We start from the raw sequence: 18,538 nt of genomic DNA on the forward strand, positions 1-18,538 counted from the left end.
GACATAATGAATTCAGTGGGGAAAAGACACTGTTTAATCTTTTCTGAGAAATGTCTGATGAGCCCAAGAGGCATTATTTTCTGATTCTGTCTCTTCTCTACCCATGTTTTGCACCTGATTTATGTGAAGTGTCTCTATGCCTGTTAGTGATTTCAGTGAGAGTTGAGGTATGTACTCTGCCTTCTAGGATGTCAAGATTCATAGATTTTAGGGGCAGCAAGAGCTTTGAAGATAATTCAGTGCATCTTTCTTACTTTCCAAAGGCAGAATGAGAGAGGTAAAGGGCTTGTTCAACAGAACTCTGAGTAGTGAGACAGGCCCACCATCCGGGACTCAGGATGCCCTGCTTTTTCTGTTGTTTGAATTCCAACTAGTAGAGAGCTGCTTGACATGGGTAAGGTTTTGCTTTCTTTGTTAACTGTTCATTCTATGCCAGTTGGGCTTTTCATTCTATTGAAAAATTGGGAGGAACTAGGATGAAGAAACTTAATCACTGTTAGCATTTTAACACATTGTTTCCCAGAGGTTTTTTCTGTGCATATTTTCAAGTAATTGTTATTTAGTGTTTACATAATTTTCAGTTTTGCAGTTAATATGTTAGAAGCATTTCTAATGAATGCAGAATTGTCAGACAACTGGATATATTATAACTCCCTCAATGTTTCTGTGGTTGTTGGGTATTTTGGATGATTACAATTTTTACTACTGTATCTAGCAATATTTTATATGATATAAATTTCTTACGGCATATAGCTTTCCTGATAGATTATGCCCTTAATATGGAACTCCAGAAATAGAATTAAAGAACCATGGTTAAGGTCATCTTGATTCACTCTTGCTTTATAAGGTTAAGTATTATTTTTAAAAATATTTGCTATTTTCTCATTGAAAATGGCACTTGTTTGAGCTCTCACTTCTTTAATGGCTGCTGAGTTCTCCTCTGGACATCTTTACTGTTTCTACCTTAAGCATTTTAGTTTCTTAACTGCTTATAGTTCCCTAAACAAAACAGCCTGCTCCGTGGTTCTTGTTTTCAGGTCTCTCTTGAAGAGGAACCCTAGGGATAAAGTCTCTTTTATTTATCTATAGGTGTCCAGGAGCTTGTGTAGTGCTTGGCACACAGTGGGTGCTCAGTAAATACTTATTTAACAAATGGACGAATGAATGAACGAGTAAATGAAGCTGAACATCCTGCCCTCCATGTTTGTTCAGTAGCTGTGATTTCTGAAGGCATTGTCTGGTTGTGTCCTTTGTTTACTTATCAGAGTCAGATTTTTATTCATTTTTACTCGCGTTTGAGTATGAGAACTCTTTGCCTGTTATATTGGGTCTAATATATTTTTTCCAGCAAATATGGTTTATTTCATGTTTTCAAACAGGGGGTAGACATTGGGCTCACAAATGTGTCATCTCCTGCTGCATTTTGTGTCCTTAAAGGAGCTTGGAAGAGGGGGCATGAAGAAAGAGAGAAAGAGGAAAGATGAGGAGGGCGGGAGGGGAGGGAGAGAGAAGAGAAGGGAAGGGAATTTTAAAGCAGTGAGTTCTGAGAAAAGTCAGACAATCTGGTTAGTCTTTAGGCAGATTTCATGGCTTATTGTTGTGAAAAGGGTGGCTGTGCCGACCACATTTCAGGCCCTCTGAAGCTGAAAAGGTCAACCAGCCCCTGCCTGCAGTGAAAACAAATTCTGATTGTCCATGCAGAGGTAGGTTTCGATCAAAAGCACACGGAGTGGCTGAGTAATTTCTTAACATATTCCATTTGCAAATGAGAAGTGAAAACACCCATTAGTAACCCTTAAATCATTGGTGAATCAGCACTGTCCATAGAAAACAAATCCATACTGTCCTATTTACAGTGAAAAGAGAAAGAAGACTCTACTTGCTTCCTCCGCACCCCTCCTCACCTTTTTCGGTTAGTTAGCTTTTCCAGAGAAGGCAATGGCAACGCACTCCAGTACTCTTGCCTGGAAAATCCCATGGACTGAGGAGCCTGGTAGGCTGCAGTCCATGGGGTCGCTAAGAGTCAGACACGACTGAGTGACTTCACTTTCACGCATTGGAGAAGGAAATGGCAACCCGCTCCAGTGTTCTTGCTGGAGAATCCCAGGGACGGGGGAGCCTGGTGGGCTGCTGTCTATGGGGTCGCACAGAGTTGGACACGACTGAAGTGATTTAGCAGTAGCAGCCTTTTCGTGTTTTTTTTTAAAAAAACATATCAAAAATTGTATCATCACATTGTCCCTCTGGGTCTGTTGGTGAATTTGCAAACTTTAATATTTTCCTGGTTAATGTCTTACCAAGCAGACAGACTCATAAAATACAAGCTGTCAAAAGTCTTCAAGATAACATCAGCCCCCTCTAATCAGCATGGAAGCTTAGGTCTGCTGCTGCTGCTAAGTCTGATCTATCAGGGAAGCCCAAGAGTACTGGAGTGGGTAGCCTATCTCTTCTCCAGGGGATCTTCCCAACCCAGGGATCCAACCGGGGCCTCCTGCATTGCGGGCAGATTCTTTACCAGCTAAGCTACTAGGGAAGCCCTTCTTAAGGTAGGGATTCATTATAGACACGTCATTGTGAACCTGGTGCATTGCCTAGGAGATGTCTCTGAATACTCATTTGAAAGATGAATAAATGATTGGGGTGGCCCTGCCTTGGATGGTGGATCCTTCCCGTGTGCACCCCTATGCCCGCTCTCATCATCTACCTACTTCTCTGCCTCGGAGGCTGCCCGCATCCATGGGCTCCCTTCACTTGTGGCTTTCCAGGTGAGTTCAGCCAACAAGGGACCCCAGAAAGAGTCTGGAGGGCTGGAGCAGAGTGAGGTTGGGGTATATATTTCCTGGGTGTCCTCCAAGTGGGATTGTCTCTGGCAGGCTACTCTCCAGAGATCACAGCACCTGCCAGGAAACCTTTCACCTGATCCAGGTCCTAGTGGTCCCCTGACCCTCATCTCTTGAGCCTAGTGTTGCAGGAAGGGGGACCCCTTCCAGGGCCTGAAACTGGGCTCTTGTCTAAGACTTGGAAATGAATTGTCTGAGGAGACACATGTGCTGACAAAGCAAGAGATTTTATTGGGAAAGGGCACCTGGGTGGAGAGCAGTAGAGTAGGGGAACCCAGGAGAACAGCTCTGCCACATGGCTCGCAGTCTTGGGTTTTATGGTGATGGGAGTAGTTTCCGGGTGGTCTTTGGCCAATTGTTCTGACTCAGAGTCCTTCTGGAGGTGCACACCTTGTTCAGCCAAGACGGATGCGAGAGAGGATTCTGGGAGGTGGTCGGACATGTGGTGTCTCCTTTTGACCTTTCCTGAACTCTTCCGGTTGGTGGAGGCTTCTTAGTTCCGTCTTCATTACCAGGACCTCCTGTTCTAAAACAACTCATGCAAATTGTTACTACTGTGCCTGGCCAGGGTGGGCGGTTTCAGTCAGTGTGCTTCCCCTAACACTAGGAGCTCTGTCCTGTCCATCGTGGTTCCTTCTCTACACCCTGCCCTCACCTTAAGGGATGTCTCTTTATTAAACTCTCCACAAAGTACCCTAATTTGAATGTGCCAACTCTTTCCTGTTGGAACATGACTGATATGGAAGGTTTCAAGGTATATGATAGCATCACTGACTCAGTGGACATGAATTTGAGCAAACTCTGGAAGATAGCAGAGGACAGAAGAGTCCATGGAGTCGCAGAGTCAGACATGACTTAGCAACTGAACAACAGCAACAACATCAATGGGGTATATGTATGTTGGTTTAGTGACTGCGCCCTAAAATTCAGCCTACCATCTGCTCACTAGGCTGTGTGCCCTGGAGGAAGGAGGTGTCTTTTCCTAACGTTCATACTGGAGAGCATGGATCGTGCCACCTTTGGCTGAGTGTCTGTACCTGAGCCTCAACTTATTAGAGAAGAAAACCTGCTGACAGATCTGTTTTCTCTGTTGTCTCCCCCTTACTCCCTGCTTATCCCGCCCGAGTGAGTCATCTCTCACCACAGCTGCAGCCACAAAAGCAGTAACACTGTTGGGGGGCGGGGACTCCCACTGCCATCCAAATGTTGACTGCTTTGCCTGCTTCTACAGAAAGGTCACACAAACCAGTGACACCTCTGGTTATTTGGTGTTCTGCAGGCAGAGCAGCTTCCAGTGGCTGTTTTTGCTGAATTTTCCTGCAGACTTACCCTTCCTCTACGCGCCATCCCCCTGCATCCTGCAGGACTGGTAGAACCTGTCCTTACCATTCGCATCCTTAGTGTGGATGAAGGAAGCAGATTGAAAGGACAAAGGATACCTCAGTGCCATGATGTGATCTGCTCTTACCTCTCACCCCTTCCCTTGTGAAATGCGAGGCCCACTCCCTTGGCGGGGCTTAGACTTCCAGCCCATTTATTTTGTTCAGGTTTCCTTGCCAGTCATTGCTGATGGTTTTAATTGACTTCACAATTTCTGCCTTAGAGCCTGAATGCTCCCAAGTGAGGGTGCTGTGAACTACATGAGGGTAGAAATGGGATGTGTCACTCTGTCTGATTTGTCTGTCTTCAGTGACCAAGGGTGTGCTGGCTGAGGGCAGTGAAGAAGACGTTCATCCCTCCTTATCCACACAAAGGAATGGACAGTTACCTGGGTTACTAGACGAGGCGCAGACCCCTAGATCCGTTTGGATGTTGCTTTCCATTTTCTTCTTCAGTGTGCATTTTGAAGCTCATCCGACCCTCTGACTGTTCAGCTCCTTGTGCAGCACTATCATGTATAGTGTCTCCTGATTTCAGATCAGAATCCAACAGATCCTTTCAGCAGCGCTCAAAGAGATGAAATCTCTAGCTGCAGACTGTTCTTGCCGCTGAAAGAGACTGGCTAGATGTCAACAGCAATAATTAGTTTCCAAGAAATCTTCCATCTCCAGGTCTTTGCATCTCACTAATTATTTTCAAGGTAAATTGAATTTGCTCTGCGGGTATCTTCCAGCCCCACCTTGCAATAAGCAATTTAACATGAAATTGCTGACCTGTACTTGCTCAATCCAGCCATGCATCCCTAATCTTTCTACAATTTAGAGTGATATCATCATAGAGCTACAACTGACTTTTCCAGCAGCATAATAACCACTTTCTTTATTTTTACCTGAAACAAACAGCAGTAGTACTGAAGCACACAGGAAAGCTTCAGTTACTTACAGAAAATTACAGAATATCAATCGTCAGCTTATATACGGTGGGTGGGTGGCAGTGTATTAGAAAATGAAACTGTAGGTCATTTGGGGAAAATATTTCAATGAAATCCGCCAAGCTGGGTGATGTGCTGAATCTTAAACCAGAAAGAAAGCCAAATCAAACAAAAAATGGTTGTTTTTCACTTTGAAAGAACGGATAGCAACAACTTTAAATGCTAAATAATGTCATCCCAAGCCCTCTCAAGTGCCCCTTGGGGACTGTTGTCTGAACTGACAATCAAATCTCTTGGTTTTCTGCCCTCTGTGCTTCTTTCTTTTCCCAGCTTTCATTCAAATGTTCTGCAGTGATTAATAGAGGAGTTGGCCTTTTATTTTGCAAGACCTATGTAATATTTGGGGCTTCCTTGGTGTCTCAGATGTAAAGAATCTGTCTGCAATGCAGGATGCTTGGGTTCAATCCCCAGGTGGGGAAGATCCCCTGGAGAAAGGAATAGTACCCCACTCCGGTATTCTTGCCTGGAGAATCCCATGAACAGAGGAACCTGGTGGGCTACAGTCCATGGGGTAGCAAAGGGTCAGACAGGACTGAGTGACTAACACTTTCCCTATAATGTTAGAACTGTATCAGTTCAGTTCAGTTCAGTCGCTCAGTCTAGCATCCACCCGACTCTTTGCGACCCCATGAATCGCAGCACACCAGGCCTCCCTGTCCATCACCAACTCCTGGAGTTCACTCAGACTCATGTCCATCAAGTCAGTGATGCCATCCAGCTACCTCATCCTCTGTCTTCTCCTTCTCCTCCTGCCCCCAATCCCTCCCAGCATCAGAGTCTTTTCCAATGAGTCAACTTTTCACATGAGGTGGCCAAAGTACTGGAGTTTCAGCTTTAGCATCATTCCTTCCAAAGAAATCCCAGGGCTGATCTCCTTCAGAATGGACTGGTTGGATCTCCTTGCAGTCCAAAGGACTCTCAAGAGTCTTCTCCAACACCACAGTTCAAAAGCATCTGTATTAGAGCTAATTGCAAATCATTCTGCGTAATGGCTTAAGATCATCACACGTATAGTACGGCAGCCAGCAATAGGCAGAATCTCTAGACTTTTGATTTATTTCTGTTTGGCCCCATGTTAAGTCATTTCCCCTTTGAAGGTTGCCAAGCGCCTTAGAAACTGATTCCCCTGGAGGCCCCTGGTCCCTGTGTGAGGAACAGGCTCTGTATAATGAAGGAGTGTGCACAGGGAGTGGGGAAGATGGTGGATGAAGAGCCCACTGCCTAGCAGGAGAGGAGCTGTGTGCGTTCAGGAGCGCCCTTGACCTTGAGATGGAACTCAGACCTCTGAGAAGGGTGCAAAGGCAGGGGCTGAAGTTCCCAGGAAGGAGAGTGTAGACCCCCAGTGGTTCTCAACCAGGGCATTTTTGTCCCCTTGGGAACATTTGCTAATGTCTGGAGATGTTTTTGGTTGGCAAAACTGAGGGGTGGATGCTAGGCTCAAAATGAAGGTGTGAACTTAGAGTGGTCACAGGCTAGGAGGTGCTGGACCTGGGCACAGGCTCATTGTCCCCACGTGCAAATAAGCTCCCATTCCATGTCCAGCTCTAAGGCTTCCTCCCCACTCCCAACCTCACCACCCTGCCTCCAACTTAGGTCCAGTGTCGCTCACCTCGGCACCATTGACATCATGGCTTTGTTAGGGAAGAGCGTCCTGTGTATTGTAGAATGTTTGGGAGCTTCCTTGACTTCTGTAAGTCACTTCCTCCATCTGAGTGTCAGTTTTCTCATCTGTTAAATCCATTTGCTATCAGACAGTCCTCTAATGGATACTCCACTATGTTCTAGGAGCTGCCCTAAGCTTGAGGATACAACAGTGAAGAAGAAAATATCTCTGTCCGTAGCTGGCTTGCATTCTGCTGGAAATAAAATGATAAAAACATAATTAAATAGGAACTTAAACATTATCAGGCAGAAAGAAGTTATTCACTGCCATGAATAACAATAAGCAAGGGAAGGAATAGAAAGACATAGGAGCTGTGCATTTATCCAGGATCTCAGGGCAGGCCAGCCTGAGGAAGTGACATTTCAGCTCCCACTGAATGAAATGTGGGAGCAAGCCAAGGGATTGTGGTAGAAGGGCATTTCAGGCAGAGGGAACAGCAAGGGCAGAGGCACTGAGGCAGAAGTGTGCTTGGTGTCCTCAGACCCGTGGGGGAAGGGGGTGGCAAAGACTCAGTGTTTGTTCTAAGGGTAAGAGAGAAAATCCTTTGGGAAGCATCAAGTAGAACATGTCGTTAGAGTGTCTTCTGTGGCTGAGATTCAGCTGGCGGAGGAAGGGTTGAAGTCAGTCATTCTGAGCCCTGGCTGTACATTGGGGTCTCCTGGGCCACTCCACGCACAGGATCCCCCCAAGATCAACAAAAATCAGGCTCCATGGGAGTGAAGTCACCAATATTTTATAAAAGTTCACCAGGTGAGGTGAATGTGTTACCTGGTTGAGGGCCTTTAGCTTTGGTGGACTCGGTAGCAAAAATGAAAATCTTTGTAGAAACGGGGTTAGGAGGAATGTAGTAGCTTCTTTCTGGGGTGAGAAAGTTGTTGCATTTGAGCCATTAGGTGGGAAGGACTTGGACATAGAGAACTGGATGTGGTGGAGGGAGGCAGGTCTCTGCTGATGAAGGAGAAGACTGAACCCCAAGGCCTGATGTGGGGGGCTCAGAGCGATGCTACAAAGCCTGGACTAGGGCAGGGCTCCCCCTGGGAAACCGGGCCTCCTGAGCCAGAAGCTGGAAGAGGATTCTGTTTGGACTTCCTTCAGTTTCAGAATTCCCTCTGTCTGCCGATTGCTCAGCTTGCAGTCGCTTCTTACTTTGTCCCTGGTTCTCTTCCTGACTTCAGCCACCTGATAGGGGGCTGACTTTGATTATCTGCTTCCTCTTGACCTTCTCCTTTCAACATCACAGCCTGGAGCACCTGACAACCCCCAGTAAGCACTCCAGCCTGTACCGAGATCTTCTGGTTTCAGCTTCTAGGTTGGAGTCCTCAGGCTCTGTTTACAGTTAGGAGGCCACTGCTATCTTCTTTGGGGTCCACTGGTTAGTAGACTTCTATGGTGTACAGTTAGTGATTATGTGCCTGTGCACGCACGCGCATGCACGCACACACACACACACACCTGTTTTTCTTGATGTCATAACTATGAATGACAATTACTAGGAAGAGGTGCGACCGATCAATTCTTTTTCTCATACCTGTGCCAGATCAGATTTCCATGACTGATTATGTCCTAGTAGCCAATAGTTTAGCTCAGTTGGTAAAGAATTCACCTGCAATGCAGGAGACCCCCGTTTGATTCCTGGGTCAGGAAGATCTGCTGGAGAAGGAATAGACTACCCACTCCAGGATTTTGGGGCTTCCCTGGTGGCTCAGATGGTAAAGAATTTGCCTGCAATGTGGGAGACCTGGGTTCAATCCCTGGGTTGGGAAGATCCCCTGGAGTAGAAAACGACTACCCATTCCAGTATTTTTGCCTGGAGAATTCCATGGACAGAGGAGCCTGGCAGCCTATAGTCATGGGGTCACAAAGAGTCAGACATGACTGAGCAACTTTAACTTTTCAGCCAATAGTAATTGCCAGGCAAGATGGAACCCTGACTTAAAGGTGCCATGCCTTGCTTCAAAGAGCAGCTTGTAATGGACACATGCTAGAAGAGTGGTCTACCAGGAATGGAGAAACCTCCAGCCACAGTCTGGGGGTGGGCAGACCTCACTTTACAACCACAAGAAAATGGGAAATTTCTCTTGCCAATACTGAGTTTCAAGTAAGTTCATCACTAAGGACTTTAGACATAATTCTGTAATTCACATAGGAAGCCATCATGGAGTTTTGGCAGGTAAGTGACAAGACTAGAGCTTGTCTTTAAGGTGGTTGATCTTGCAAATAGATGTAGGGTGAATGGAGGTGAGGTGGGGAGATCACACACCAGATGAAGTAGGAGATGCACATATTTGAAGGGGCTGGAGGGTGAATGGTCCCAGACTGCTTCTCTGTTTTTGGGCAAGGCAAGTGTCAGTGGGACTGAGAAAGGGGATTGGCATTCCCAAAGGTTCTGAACCCTGCCTTTTTGACACAAGTCCAACACCCACAAATATCGGGAGAAGCTTCTCTGGAGACCAAACAGGTCACCATGTAACATGCAATTAGAGTAGCAGTTTAAATGGAAAAAGAATTAATTACCATCAAATTTGCCTGGCCCATTGTTTATGCACATGGCCAAAAGTCCAGGGCAAAGCTCTGTAGCTGATAGCTGGCTGTGGTTTCCCACTCGCTCTGGGAGAACAGGAGTCCAAGGTGAAGGGTGTTTACTAAACCATAACTACTCAAGCCTATGGCAACAAGGGAAGAGGTCCAGGACATCTCTCACCCTCTATCATCCAACCCCAGGCCCCCACACAATGAAGATGTCCAGACTTGTCCAGACATCTGTGTGCAAATTATATTCATTTATGAGGCTCAGTATATACTTAGACTAAACACCAATGTATCGAGTATCTTAGTGTGAAAAGGAAATATTTTTACTGTAGATACATAAAGACTCTGAAACCCAATAACACTCCATGGAATGTACTAATTATAATCAAAGCCTTTCATAATGAAGGAAAACAAAATGAATAAACACAAGTTAGTCCAATGTTGGAGCCTCAGGAGTAATTTCTTTGCTACTACTGATAGATACCATCGTGATGTTGAAGCCAAAAGCAGCAGATGTCTACAGAGAGAAATAAGGGACTTGGAGATGCAATGTTGACGAGCTGGCATCTCATTTTCCTGCTAAATTACATCTGGGCCTTCTCTTCCTAAACAGCTTAGGTCTTGGTTTGGCTTCAGAAAAGACAACTATCAACAAGCTGGCCACTGACAGATAGTGGGAGCCGGCTGTCACCTGACCTTAGTTTCGTGAATCTGGTTTCTTCATGTCTTTGCAACAAAGTCTTTAGTTTTATTGAGTGAAATGTGGAAATGCTTGGCTCTCAGCCGAATGCCAAAACCTACAGAAAACAATTATCACTTGGAGTAAAGTGGTGGTTGAATCCAGATCCATCATGGACCATATCCAAACAGTGGGTCTGAAGCAGAGAGTTTTGAAGGTTTTCAGTGGGAAGTGGCTGAGCCTAGATCATGTGGGTGCTTGATGGAGGCAGAGGCTCAACTTTACAGTTTTCCTATAACTAGTCTGGTCCCTGGGGTTGTACATAGTGCAAAGAGCCTAACAATGCCAGTCTACTCTCCCAGGATCAGTATTGGACCAGGTACAGGCAATTTAGGGCTCAATTGAAGCTCAAAAATCATGAGCTTTGTTGCATTCTTGTTGTTGTTCAGTCACTAAGTCGTGTCTGACTCTTTGCGACCCCATGGACTGCAGCACGCCAGACTCTTCTGTACTCCACTATCTCCTTGGGTTTGCTCAGATTCACATCCATTGAGTTGGTGGTGCTATCTAACCATCTCATCCTCTGCTGCCCTCTTCTCCTTTTGCCTTCAATCTCTCCCAGCATCAGTCTTTTTCAGTGAGTTGACTCTTTGCATCAGGTGGCCAAAGTATTGGAGCTTCAGCTTTGTTGTAGGATGGGGTAAAGTGTGGAATGTGGGGCTGTTGTGGGGGGATGGAGTCAGTTTTACAGTTAAGACCACCCTGTGCCATGCTTGAAAATTGCCAGGCATCATTCTCTTCACTTAGCTCACAATTACTCTGCATCATATTGCCAGCTAGTGCTTCCTGCTCCTTTCCACATTTGTTCATGAATGAAATACTTATCATGGAAGATTCTAATGACCATATTTGTTAGAAAAAATATTATAATCAGAAGAAGGTATGATAGTCACAGAGAAAACCCCTAGATGTGCATTCCCCACCTATGGTCCTGTGATGGGACCCTCTCCCCTCCTTCCTGCCCTCCTGTGATAGAGGAATTGTACCCTCCAGAGACTCATGAGACACTGTGAGGAGTCTGGGTGAGCCTCCCCTCTCACACTACCTGGGTCTCCCCTCTAAAGGCCTATACCTGTGCAGAACTGGGGCCCCAGCCGCTGTCAGCAGCTGCAGCACCTGGCTGGAGTGGATCACTAGGTCATGTCTGCACCTAGGGATTTCCTGTGTCGGACTAACAACTTCTTTGATTTCTCTTCCTCTCTTTCTTGTGATACACTAACCAAGACAAGCCATCTGAAGCTCTGGTGTTGTTTCCCCTTCAAAGTGAGGGACTTTGTTGTCACCAATAAGGCCAGTGCCTCAGGTCCCTGGGCTCAGTATATGGCTAGGGCTGGGGCACCCAGGCTGGTGGGACTTCCCGGCAACCACACGGCACCCCCAAGGATTCGCTGTGACCCCTCAGCCTCAGTGCTCAGACATGACTATTACTGTCAAGCAGGAACTGGGCTGTGGGAGGGCAGAGGTCTTTTCTGATTCTCACCGTGTTTGTGTTCACTTGTCTAAACAGAAGCAGAAAGTTGCTTCTGTGCTTCACAAGTGAGAAAAGAAAACAAAGTGCCAGGATCCCGAAGGGCAGGTGGAGGGCTGGCCTTTGGACCTGGGCTTTTGCTTTTTGGGGACCATCACTTCACTTCCCATCAGTTCGGTCACTATGTCATGTCCGACTCTGTGACCCCATGGACTGTGGCATGCCAGGCTTCCTTGTCTTTCACCAACTCCTGGAGCTTGCTCAAACTCACATCCATTGAGTCAGTGATGGCATCCAACCATCTTATCCTCTGTCATCCCCTTCTCCTCTCACCTTCATTCTTTCCCAGCATCAAGGTCTTTTCCAATGAGTCAGTTATTCGCATCAGGTGGCCAAAGTATGAGTTTCAGCTTCAGCATCAGTCCTTCCAATGAATATTCAGGATTGATTTCCTTTAGAATTGACATGACAGTGTGAAGACTGCATAGGGCCTGACTTGCCCAGGCCTCTTCTCTTTTGCCATGAGACGATCAGAGCTGAGGAGGGAGGCTGTTTAAATGGTCCTCTGCCAGAGCAGCTCTCTTCATATAGGGCAGGCTGAGAGAATGGAAGAGCGAATGACTGACTCAGCAGGAACCCTTGCCCAGGGCCAGGCTGGCAGAGCCCACGGCTGGCGCCCCAGTCATTGCCGTCAACAGGTTCTGTCACACCTCTGGTGAGGAAACTGGGGCCTCATGGAGGATGTCGCTCCCTGGGAGCCTGGAGAGATTGATGCCCGGCCATCCAGGAGAGGCTGTGGTGTTGCTGGAACTCACACAGCCTGGGACAGGGACTATCCTTCGGGGGTTGAGCTGAAGCAGGTTGGTGCCTGAGCAACATGAGTGAGGTGGTTTTTTGGCCTGGACGTGGTCTGGTGTGTTTGATGGCCCCTCTGCGGAGCTTGTGGCAATACCACCTCAAGCTCCTGCCCTCCCCGACATGCTTGCTGTTGCTACTTAGCAGACAAGTCCTGGTTACTGAGGGCTGCTCACCTCCAGCCACATGTAGGCTGAGGGGCGCCGGTTCCCAGTCTACCATCACTGCTCACAGGACTTCTGCTCACCCCATCCTTCACCTCCACTCTCCTCCCTGGCTCCCTTTCCCTCTCCCCCTTGTCTTCTCTCTTTGCTGAATTGCACTTCGCCCATCTTCAAATTCTTTTCCTCTTCTTTTAAATTGACCACTTGTCTCTTTCTAGACTTCAAGTTCTGGAAAACGTTTATTTATATGTAGGTCAAGAATAAGGCATCCTAAAGACACACAGATGGCCAACAGACATGGGAAAAGATGCTCAACATCACTAACCTTCAGTTCAGTTCAGTTCACTTGCTCAGTCGTGTCCGACTCTTTGCGACCCCATGAATCGCAGCACGCCAGGCCTCCCTGTCCATCACCAACTCCTGGAGTTCACTCAGACTCATGTCCATCGAGTCAGTGATGCCATCCAGCCATCTCATCCTCTGTCATCCCCTTCTCCTCCTGCCCCCAATCCCTCCCAGCATCAGAGTCTTTTCCAATGAGTCAACTCTTCGCATGAGGTGGCCAAAGTACTGGAGTTTCAGCTTCAGCATCATTCCTTCCAAAGAACACCCAGGACTGATCTCCTTTAGAATGGACTGGTTGGATTTCCTTGCAGTCCAAGGGACTCTCGAGAGTCTTCTCCAACACCACAGTTCAAAAGCATCAATTCTTCGGCTCTCAGCTTTCTTCACAGTCCAACTCACATCCATACATGACCACTGGAAAAACCATAGCCTTGACTAGATGGACCTTTGTTGACAAAGTAATATCTCTGCTTTTGAATATTCTATCTAGGTTGGTCATAACTTTCCTTCCAAGGAGTAAGCGTCTTTTAATTTCATGGCTGCAATCACTATCTGCAGTGATTTTGGAGCCCCCCAAAATAAAGTCTGACACTGTTTCCACTGTTTCCCCATCTATTTCCCATGAAGTGATGGGACCAGATGCCATGATCTAACCTTCAGGGAAATGCAAATCAAAACCACAGTGAGATACAGCCTCACACCTGTCAGAATGACTATTCTCAAGAAGACCAAAAATAGCAAGTGCTGGGTAAGCTATGAAGAAAAAGGAACCTCGTTCACTTTTGGTAAGATTTTAAACTGGTGTAGCCACTCTGGAGGTGCCTCAAAAAATTATGAATAGAATTATATCCAGCAATATGATCGAACAATTTCACCTCCGAGTATTTACCTGAAGAGAACAAAAATACTAATTCAAATAGATGTATGCAGCCGTGTGTTCATTGCAGCATTAGTTAGAATAGCCGTGATATGGAAGCAACTGAAGTGCCCATCAATAGACAAATAGACAATGATGTGAGAGAGAGAGAGATATAATGTATACATATCATGTATATTAATGAAACATTACTCAGCCATATAAGATGAAATCTTGCCATTTGTAACATGTATGGACTAGAGCATATTATGCTAAGTGAAGTAAGTTAGAGAAAGACAAAGACTATGTGTTGTCACTATATGTGAAATATAAATAAAACAGACCAAACAAAATAAAAACATACTCATAGATACAGAGAAAAAAATTGGTGGTTACCAGGTAGTGGGGTGGGAGTGAGAGGGCTGGGAGAAATAGGTGAAGGGAATTGAAAGGTACAAACCTCCAGTTATATAATAAATAAGTCACCCAGATGTAACATACAGCATAAGAAATGTGGTCAATAATAACTTTATTGTAATAACTTTATATGGGGACAGATGGTTATGAGACTTACCATGGTGATGATCATTTCATAATGTATGCAGATGTCAAATAATTAGGTAGTACACCTGAAGCCAAAATAATACTAGAAGTCAGCTATATTTCAAACAAAAAAAGAAGCACTTGGGAAAGGCACAGAAAGATATTACAGAGATCCCTAGCTCACCTTACCAGTTTTTTAAAGCCTTAATACTGAAAAATTTCAGGTAGATTCAAAAGTAGAAAGAATAGTATGATGGTCCCCATGTACCCATCACTCAGCCGCAACAATTGCCAGCTCATGGCCAGTGCTGTTGATCTCCACTCCTGCCTCCACCCAGAGATTTCTCTGAAACAAATCTTACACATCACATTATTTCAGAGGTTTCAGAGTTGACTTTTATTGGTGACTAAAAATTATCTTTCACTTTTCAGTGGTCCGGAAACCTAGATGAAGAAAGAAAAATGAAAACTTTGGTTAAAATTATTACTATGGTTAAGATGAATTATATAAACTTGTTATATCAACTGATCACTGCCCTGTCCCCCCAGCATACATCAAGAACATTTAAAAAGAATAAGGAAGTCTATGTCCTAGGAGCAAATCTGCCGTTTAGCCAGCTGTGCCACTTTGGATAAGCTAGCAGCCTCCAGTCTGTCACATGGCCTATATGTTTATTTAAGTTTTAAAATATGTAATGAAAGTGAAAGTGAAGTTGCTCAGTCGTGTCTGACGCTTTGCAGCCCCGTGGACTGTAGCCTACCAGACTTCTCCGTCTGTGGGATTTTCCAGGCAAGAGTACCAGAATGGGTTGCTATTTCCTTCTCTAGGGGATCTTCCCAACCCAGGGATTGAACCCAGGTCTCCCGCATTGTAGGGAGACGCTTTATCCTCTGAGCCACCAGGAGAGCTGTTTGGCCCTTGTGATCTACTGACAGACACTGTGTCCCTGGGTCTAGGCCACCACAGCCATCTGGGAGCCAAAACTGCCTCTGTGCACAGCTAGCAGAACAGCACTAGAAGAGATAAGCCCAAGGGCCAGGCCTGACTGCATGTGTTCTCCAGTGGCATCTCTCTTCTGTTTTGATTTATTTAAAGGTAGCTGCTTTGGTTGGTCCTCTGGAAATCAGAGGGGCATGGAAGTATTTTGCCTCAGTTAACAGAATTGAGAGAAATGAAAGGGATAAATATACCTGAGGGGAACAGAGTGAAGTATTAGCCAGAATACTGGGGATAGGAGGACATTAATCAGATATTTGCGTGGCTGCGTGCTTGCTAAGTTGCTTCAGTCGTTTCCAACTCTTTGCAACCCCATGGGCAGTAGCCTGCCAGGCTCCTCTGTCAGTGGAATTTTCCAGGCAAGAATGCTGGAGTGGGTTGCCATGCCCTCCTTCTGGGGATCTTCTCTACTCAGGGATTGAACCCAGGTCTCCTGCACTGCAGGCAAATTTTTTACTGTCTGAGCCACCTGGGAAGCCCAATAAGATATTTAGCAGAAGATTATTCAACAATGCTATCAACCCACCAATGCATATTTTATTGGTACATTGACTACACTGGAACCTGTCTGATGCTTTGCCCTCACTAAACATTGAAACCATGTGCTTGCTAGGCTAAGTCTTAGGATGGCCACGGCCAAGGAGTGGATTCTCTGCATATGGTCTGATGCTTGCTGTTAACACCAGTCACATTTGAGAATCAGACAGTCAGATCTGAGAATCTGAGAATCAGAGGACCTGCACAATGCCCTAGGATCATGAGTACGCAAGCCTCTTGCTTGTGCACATACAGATGAGGCAATGGCAACTGGAAGAGGGGAAGTGTATGAGGGCCCTGGTAGCTGAAAGGGAAAGGGGCCCTGGAAACAGACCCAGGCACTCGATGGGGTGGTGAGCTGGGTTGGGCATTTGAATATCCTTTATGGCAGTTAGAGCAAGGCATCCAAAGGGCACTGCAACAGTCACTTCTCAATAGCACAACCAGCATGCACGAGGTGCCTACTGGTACATCGAAAGTGGAGTGGTCAGCTGATGAGCAGGCAGAGCTTGGAGATTCAGGCAAAATGCTTTAGGAACCTCTGATAAAAGGAGGAGGATTCACGGAAACTCCAATCTTAGAAGGCCTATGTGTTCCTGGCAGATTATTGAGATGCAGACTTAGGCTCAAGGGCAGGGACAAGGCAAGGCCCCAGATTCCAAGACTGAGGCAGGCCAAGGGGACAGGACAGAAGGGCAGCTGTCAGAATTGGGACCCTGGCAAGAGTGGTTTGATTTTGAACCTTAGATCCTTCTATCAGCCTGTCAAGATTCATGATGAGCTCCAGAGACTTGAAGAAGTACACTTGAAAATGGGAACACTCCAGTCCAAAGCGGGGAGAAGGGAACAGGAACCAAGTGCTTCTGATTACTTACTAAACAAATTTCCTCAAAGCCTTCTCTCCTCCTTCTGCAGACCCACCACTGCCCTTGTTCAGATTCCCATGTCTGTCTTAAGACTAAGGCAATAGCTTAACTGGCATCACCTTCCCCATCATTTCCTCCCTCGTCTCTCTTCTGCCTAAAGCACTCAATAGCTCCTTGCACCCACCCTCAAATGGCATATGAGGCCTTACTAATGGTCTCTTCCTCCTTTGCAGCCTCATTGTGAGCACGTTTATGCTCCAGGAATACTAAACACATCATTTCTAACTTCTGAACTTGTGTTCACATTCTTACCTTTGCTTGAACTCCCCTTTATGTCTTATTTACCTGCGTGACTCATTTTCAAGACTCAGTTTGGTTTTGCCTCCTTCAGAAAGCTTCCATCTTGCCCAAGAATGGTCTGGGCCCACAATCCCTCTATCTATCTTAAGGGTTCTCAGCCTTGTCTGAGTGTCCAAATGGAGATTTTTTTAAAAAACTACTTTTGTCCCCACTCCAGAACTTTTAAATCCATAGGTCTCTTCTAGGCAGGCTGGTACTTTTAGCTGAGGTCGTAATGTCTGCACCTTATTTCCCAGTGGTTCAGAAAAAGGTATGTATGTGTGTCATATTTATATCATCTATCTACCTGCCTATCATCTATCTTCATTTCTCACTTATCTAGCTATCTATCCAAATGTTAATATGTATATAATGTTTATTGTACTTTTTGGCTGTTTGAAAATTTTCTAAAGTTATTCTACCTTTTGGGTGTCTGAAAATTTTCAAAATAAAAATTTGAGAAAAATTATTAGTTCTATCCATTTGGTTGGGCCATCTGTCTTCTTACAAGCTCCTGAGTGATGCTGCTGCCCAGAGCTGGTGAGGACCACAGCACACTATTTAACAGTCTCTTTGATGTTTGTTATTTGACCTCTCTAGAAGACAGCCAGATCTTTGAGTTTGTCTTTCAGACTTTGGCATCTCCCTGTCCTCCAGCCTTAGCAAATATCTGATATGTAGTGGGTATTTAGTATGTATTAGTAGAGTATAACTGAAAGGAAGTTATATCCAAGGCAGATAGTGATTATAGTATTTATTATTCATTCATTCAATAATCCTTTCATCATTTATTAAGTACCTACCATGTCATGCATGTCTGAGCCACAATGGGTCATAAAATGATCTCAGCACTATTGACATTTTGACTAGATAATCCTTTGTTGCTTGGGGAGATGTCCTGTGTATTGTAGGATGTTTGGAAGCATCTTTGACCTTTACCCACTAGATGCCAGTAGCACCTCACCCCCTGCCAAGCAATGAGGATCAAAAATGTCTCCAGCCATTTTCAAATGCCCCCTGGGTGGGGGATGCAAAACGATCTCCAGTTGAGAAGCACTGATCTTTAAGACAGATTGTCTTTAAGAAACTTGAAGTGTAATGAAGAAAAAGCATGCAATGAAAGACAAAGTGTATGAAGGATTGTGATATATCATAGAGTGCTATGGCACTCAGGAGGGGGAAAAATTAACTCTATTTGGGGAAACACTGTTTGAAAGAACTGTATCTGGATTTTAATGGTCTTACAGATGGGACGCTCTGTCAGTGTAATTTCCTTTCTTTTTTTTTTTTTTTGTAATTTCCTTTCTTAAGCTTCTGCCACCTTACCTGTTTACGGTCTGTGGTCACCCAAGTCACTTTCTGGTCCTCATTACAATCCTGCAAGGTCAACAGAGTACCTACTAAGTCTATTTTACAGGTGAAGAAA

This window comes from Bison bison, unplaced genomic scaffold (genome assembly GCF_000754665.1).
Source record: "Bison bison bison isolate TAMUID 2011002044 unplaced genomic scaffold, Bison_UMD1.0 scf7180017864040, whole genome shotgun sequence".
Taxonomy (NCBI): Eukaryota; Metazoa; Chordata; class Mammalia; order Artiodactyla; family Bovidae; genus Bison; species Bison bison.